The sequence below is a fragment of the Dermochelys coriacea genome, chromosome 12 (genome assembly GCF_009764565.3).
Source record: "Dermochelys coriacea isolate rDerCor1 chromosome 12, rDerCor1.pri.v4, whole genome shotgun sequence".
In the NCBI taxonomy this organism is placed as follows: domain Eukaryota; kingdom Metazoa; phylum Chordata; order Testudines; family Dermochelyidae; genus Dermochelys; species Dermochelys coriacea.
Window position 1 is genome coordinate 3,418,851 of NC_050079.1, and position 7,188 is coordinate 3,426,038.

The window sequence follows — 7,188 nt, forward strand, 5'->3', positions numbered from 1 at the left end:
AGGGAGTGGGTTACCTTTTCAATGGTAAAATCACCCAACAGTGTTTGCCCGTTCAAATCTCTGCATGCACAATTGCTCCCTTGACGGGGCAGTTAGATACATAACCCATATCAGGCCTGATCCTAGATGCACTGAGCATCAGAAGCCCCCCACTGACTTCAGTGGCAATTGCTGGGCTACGGCTCCTCTCAGAAGCGGCCCAAGGGGTGCCCAGTTGCAGGTTTTCACGCAGACAAACCCAGGTGCCTGTAAATATTTGCAGAAGTATTTTTAGGGCCCAGGAAAATGTTGGCTGTAAAGAAGAACGTTTTCTAAAAAGCAAAGTGTTTTTTTAAATGGTGATGAAGAAATAAGATTTAACGAATGGAATTAAGCAACGGGAACAGGGTCAGGGAAACAAGTTAGGAACTGTTATGATTAAAGACAGACACCCAATTCTTGCTGCTTAACTCAGTAATTAGTTGATATTAAAATCTCATTTTGGTAACAGTGCGTAGTGAATATTAATAGATCCCTTATTAATAATGAATTTTAATGGAGCAAGAAGGGTTATGTTAACTATAAATATGCAGAGTAACTAGCTTTCACACTAAAGATCTTGCCTGCTAAATAAATCACAGAGGCTGATTCAGAAAGAGTTAATTAGACTCTGATCCATGAAAGAGGCAAACTAAGAAGACACTGAGCATAAAACAAGCTTGGTAAGGAGGTATCAGTGATCTGTGTTCCACCATCGAACTTAGGGACCTAAAAGGCAGCTACGCAGAAGATCCAGACACAGAAAGTTGTATGAGAAAGCGTGATGTAGTGGTTAGAGCAGGAAGTCAATGCTTGGGTTCAGGGTTGTAATAAAGGTGCCAGACACAGGAGTGCTGGGGGCAGAGTGTGGAGAAGGGGGTCCCAGTCACTTGACATGGGCCAGGGTTACAAAAGGGTAATACCACCATCACATGGCAAAGCTCAATATCCAGTAACTCCAGGTGTGTCTCTCCTTCTTGGGTCTCCAACCGAATGGTCTCACCTGGTTCACTGGATTGACAACGGGCCTTTTCCAAGTGATGTTGCCTGGGTCACAGCACTCCGGACATTTCTGCAGGCCTAGCTAGCCATTTGCAGTGCCCTTGATCCCACTGGGATGTATTGTCAATCGCCAGAGATTCCAGGCCCGGAGCAGTCTCGATGCTTTGCCCCTCTCAGATTTCTCTACCATGACCTTTGCCTCCAAGAGAGTCTGGAACGCTGCAAAGCCCCCTGCTCAGCTCTCTGACGGGTTCCCTTCCGGACTGGGATTCAGGAGCCTCATTTGTTCCATTTTTGCTCCGAGGTGCAGTTTTCTCCTGGCACCATGTCATAAAGGAGTGCCCATAAGGGATTGGTCTTTATTTCCTGGCCACAGTCACGTGACACGAATGTTCACATCAGTTACGGTCTTCACTGGCTGCTGTGGCTACTGTTATCCGGACTGCTCTTCAGACTCTGTGCTCCCCAGCCCCAGCGAGGTGCAGAGCTAATTCTGCACACCCAACGCATTGTCTGAGCTGCACCACAAACCACTGTCTCACAAGTGCTCCTTCCACGTCTGCATGGCTCTCGCTTAGACAGAAAGGAAGGTATTTTTTCCTCCTGCAACCATGCTTAAAGCATCAGAGCTTAGATCACCATAGCATCTAGTCCGCCACTTTCCACGGCGATGTCAGAGTGCAACCTGGTGGTTGCTGGGCTTTATTCAAATCTCAAGCAGCAGTGTCTTCATCCAACTGGAGGTCACTCCTGTGAGATGTTGGCTTCAGACTAAGGGACAGGTCAGCTGCTGGTGAGAGTCAGTAAAACTCTCATTGTTTCATGTTCTCTGTGTGTGTGTGTATATAAATCTCTCCTCTGTTTTTTCCACCAAATGCATCCGATGAAGTGAGCTGTAGCTCACGAAAGCTTATGCTCAAATAAATTTGTTAGTCTCTAAGGTGCCACAAGTACTCCTTTTCTTTTTGCGAATACAGACTAACACGGCTGCTACTCTGAAACCAGTAAAACTCTGATAATTTACATTTCCTGGGGGTCTGTCTCTAAGCCCCTACTTCTCTCCTGTTACACCAAGCCTACAGTTGGGTAACTCTGTAGAGTCATGCAGCTGTAAAGCTGGTAACAACACAGCAGAGAATCAGACCTAAATTATTATCTGCCATAAGATAAGAGTTTTAAGAGTGTATGAGAAAATAGAGGGGAAATAAGACAAAGGATTCGGGGCCAAATCCTCAGGAAATGTAAACTGGCATGGTTCCATGGAGAGACATCAGTTCACACTAGCTGAGGATCTGGCCCATGCTCTGAAGCTCTGGCATTGAAGGGCTGGGAAACATAGCTCCAGGGCATTGAGGCATAGCACTGGCAGACTCCCCAGACCAGAGTCTGGCAACCTGCACTTGACCTATGTCCACACCATAAAATGCCTGAGCTTTGACCCATGTCATGGTGGGACTCCGGCTCTGACCCACCTGCCCTAGCAAGGTCTGCAAGCAGGGTACAGAGCAGTTCCCCAAGCCAGACTGATTTCTGGACGGATGGAAGCAGAGTTTTGGCTGAAGTCTGTGTCTGAGCCTCAGCTTAGTGTGCTGTGCAGCCAGACCCAAAGAACCCACCTCAGAAAATTCAACATGAGTAATCTGGCACACACTGGGCAGTCAAGGGTTCCTGAAAGGTTACGTTACAATGAAAGGCAAAGGCACGGTCCAGCAGAGATTCCAGGCATGGAATCCTAACGCTGCAGCAGTCATGTGCATTACAGGCGATGCCAGCTTGTCTCCTGGTGAGCCTCAGATAGGACACACATTAAATTTGTGAACACGTTAAATCGTTCACTTACAAGGGGGTAAATGTGGAGTACTGCCGCCTACTTCAGGAGTGTGACTTCAGAATTATGCCACAACTGAGAGCAGCCTTAACTGCTCCTCTTATAACAGGGGCCTTCAGGATTTCTGTTCCCAGCATGCAAGGTTCCATCTTCATCCAAGTTCTGTTGAGAGGAACCTGGAGCACTGCATGCTGGGAATGGTCGTCTCTGTAGGCTGCAACTCCAAACTGAAGCATTATGCCAATAACCTGCCTCCTTCAGGCTTCTACCAAGTTGCCAATGTAGCCCTCCTGCTGGGCCAACTTTGAGCCTGCCCTTAAAGCTATTTGCAGAATGGCTCATTCTCCATGGACTCCCCCCCAATCCCATGCAGCATCTGAACGAGGGGGACCTTTCTCTTGCAAGCCCTGTCATGCATCTAAAGGAACGATTTGTTTTAAAAGACTAAGAGCTGTTAGAAGTGAGCTTGCCCGTGTCACCTCATTACAGAGATTCTCTAACCTGTCCCTTATTATTATTTATAGTATCATAGAGTGTAAAGGTCTTAGCTGTGATCAGGTTGTGCTATCTGGTTGTGCTGTCTGCTGGATCACAGCCCAATTCCTCAACCGCAAGCCCAAACTAACCCCCCCCAGGCTGCTTCTTGTTAGCAGAGCTCACAGAGGTTCTCTTCTTTAGTTAAGTCTTTGCTCGCCAGATGAGGCGCCTCACGCAGAGAGAGTCTAACAGCAGCCAAACTATTTTGGTGGAGATTGGCCTTGGAGGCTATATATAAAAATACACACTCGCTGCTAGACGCATGTGGACAACTGTCACCTGGCTCCTTCATGGCAGAAAGGCAGAGCGAGACATGCTCCAGAACAAGTCACAGCCTTCTGAAGTAGCTCTGTTGTATTAAGGACACTCCAGCCCAGAAGGAGCAAAAAATAATTCTCATATAATAACGCATCTGGTTCTCTTAATCCCCGGCCCCAGAGAAAGGAACTGGTGAAGAGAACTGAGAGTTTGGCACTGTAAAACTGAAAACTCCCCCAGAACCCTCTTTCAATAGAGAACCTGCTGAGGAGACAGCTCACAGCCAGGATGAGCGAGGTGTCTATCCTGGAGAGAACAACCTTCCTATTAGGATTGCTTTGCCTTTGTACAGGTAAGACGACTGCACCGTTCTCCTTATCAGGACTTCAGTTTAGCCATCCCAGTCTAGTTATAGGGGGTTTGCTCTGGGTCTGCCAGTCTCCAGAGTTGTAATCTTCTGTTTATCCACAGAGCAGGGGACAGCAGTGCAAACTTCCCCACTCCAGCCACGTGCATTAACCCTGCTGTGGAGGGACCCCCCTTCTCTAGCAATGCCAAGGTAGTTCAGCCTCTTCGCCCCATTCATTCCATGGTCCTTTAGCTTTCAGCATCTTCCCTTCCCATCCCTCATAGAATATCAGGGTTGGAAGGGACCTCAGGAGATCATCTAGTCCAACCCCCTGCTCAAAGCAGGACCAATCACCAACTAAATCATCCCAACCAGGGCTTTGTTAAGCCTGACCTTAAAAACTTCTAAGGAAGGAGATTCCACCACCTCCCTAGGTAATGGATTCCAGTGTTTCACCACCCTCCTAGTGAAAAAGTTTTTCCCAATATCCAGCCTAAACCTCCCCCACTTGCACTCCTCGTTCTCTCATTTGCTACCACTGAGAACAGTCTAGATCCATCCTCTTTGGAACCCCCTTGACCCATCCACATTTACAGCTCTGGACAGTGCAAAGGACTTTGATCTCAGCAGAACCAGGGATGATATTTTAAGGTACCAAATGACAGGTTTCAGAGTAGCAGCCGTGTTAGTCTGTATTCGCAAAAAGAAAAGGAGTACTTGTGGCACCTTAGAGACTAACAAATTTATTAGAGCATAAGCTTTCGTGAGTGAAGTGAGCTGTAGCTCACGAAAGCTTATGCTCTAATAAAAGTGTTAGTCTCTAAGGTGCCACAAGTACTCCTTTTCTTTTTAAGGTACCAAAGTGAACACTAGCTGCTGAGCAATATCAGTGGCACATACTGTACAAACGTAGACACGCAGCTGCAGGGGTGACTTTCCTGAAACTGCACCTCTAAACAATCCCCCATAGCATTGCACTGATGTAGTTGCCCCATCCATTTAATTTTGTGTTCCCCATGTTTGCCTTTCCCTATGCCCAAAACAAACATCAGCTCATGAAGTTGCTGTGATAGACGCAGTACTAAAAACACAGCTAGACTAGAAATCTCTAATTTTCACTCTCCCACTACCAGTGCGCCAGAACAAATTCATCCCATGCTGCAATCAGCTGCACGCTCGCTAGTGACACACCCATCCCTGCCTCAGTTAGGGGGTCCAGCTCCTGAGCTCATAACTAGAATCAGATTTAGAAAAACCTTGGCGGGTTTGGAAGATAAAGTGTTTCAGAACATTATTTTAAATGATTATTTTCTCTTCCTCATCTAGGCTCTGCAAAGGCTGCTGCCCCAGGCATGTATCAGTCCCCGCGCTGCATCTTTGCAGTCATGGGGTCGGAGCCCATTATCGAGTGCAGGTTCCCTCCCATGGAGGCACGTGAAATAGCTTTTATCTCATGGTACAAAGAGGAGACTGAATCCCTCAGATAGGCGCTTCAAGTGGTCTAAAAACCTCACAGCAGAGTCTGGTTCTCTCCGGATACCCCATGTGCAGGCTCAGGATGCTGGAGTCTATACCTGTGAGGTGGGGAATGCCACCCACAACTTTAAAGGAAATAGAATGAAACTGGAAGTTCATGGTAAGCGGGTCCCAGCCTGAGCCGTGAGTTTCCTTTACTCATTTCTCCTTGCCAGCTGACGAGCTGCAGCGTGGGAGTAGAGGGGGCATCGCAGGGAAGTAATGTGGGATGGCCTGATGGTGGGTGAACTATAGATGGGGAGAGAGGGAATATTGAGTGGGTGGGGATGAAGGGTGCATGGTGGGGGTCAGACAGGCAAGCTAAGGAGAGGCACTGGCTGAGGGAACCACCTGCTCGGACAGATGTCAAGTAACAGCTGTCAGAGATCATAGCCCAAATCTCAATCAATCCATGGTGTCCAAGTGTGGACATAATAGCAAACCTTATCTCAGCTGAGGGTGTGGACAGACTCAGTGGCTGATGCAGCATCATTGTTTGAAGCACAATTGATTGACTGCTCTAGTGTAGACAAGCTCTTAGTGTTGATTCAGTCTCATTTAGGTGAATTGGATGGTCAATTCAGTGGCTAATATGAGTTACCCAATGTAGAAAATTGGGCCCAAAGTCGCAAATGGAGGATCTGGGGGCATACGGAGGGAGTAGGGCTCATTCTGTGCCAGTTAGGAAGGTTGGAAAAAAGACCCGAGCCAAATCCTCCTCAGCTGGGAGAAGCGACCCACCTGCAGATCAAAGGTAAAAACCGCAAACCATGCTTGAGATCTTAATTCTTAGAATGGGCAAAGGTAATTAAACTAATTCCAAATGCTGGCTAGTGGGAAGAGCCCCTGAGAGCTGGGGGGCATGTGTCCCACCTGCTTTTCACATGGTTGTTATGGCCTTATTTCTAAACCAACCCTCATAAGTCCCAGCAGAAGCTCTTGTCCCCATTGAGGGTTCTTTCAAGGGCAATGTTTTGATTCTGCAAAACTGGGGCTATTCACGCTAGCGGGGCCCTGAGCTTGACCATGTCAAAAGAAGCCTTTTGAATGATCTGAGGGCCAAAAGAAGCAGCTAAGAGGTGCTTTAGCTGGTAGCAGACACCTTCCTCTCTCCCTAAAGCTCAGGTAAGTCCAGAACCCACCATTCACTATTAGGGGCTAGGAAGAAACGTTCCTCTGCACAGATGTGAAGGGGTTACTCACTGGCCAGCACACTCCCTTGTGGCCAGTGCAGCAGGCTCTTCACATCTGGTGCCCTTATTCACGGCCCCTCTAGCCCTGCAGTTGTTTGCCCCATCTCACAGCTCAGCCCTCCACCCAGGACATGGATAGTCCCATCCCTTCCAGGGTAGTAAAAAGCCCAGCCAATCAAGAGCATAATGACTTATGCCAGGCCTTCAGCCCCACCCAGGGCTCAGGGTCCTTGTCCCCCTTGAACCAGAGGGGCTTATACATTCCTTTCCTTGGGAGGTGGGGGTGGGGGGGTCAGTAGAAGAATGCAGGCCAGCCCCGGGACCCTGTATTATGCAGTTATGGTCTGCTGCTACCTCAGACTCACTGCTACTGTCCTGGGCTACTTCCTATCTTCATCTGCCTCCAGGCCTTTCTCAGAGCAGTTCCCCTCACCCCTTCGGCTGCTTCCTGCCAGTTTGTGACTGTGGCAGAGCCCACCAAGATTCCT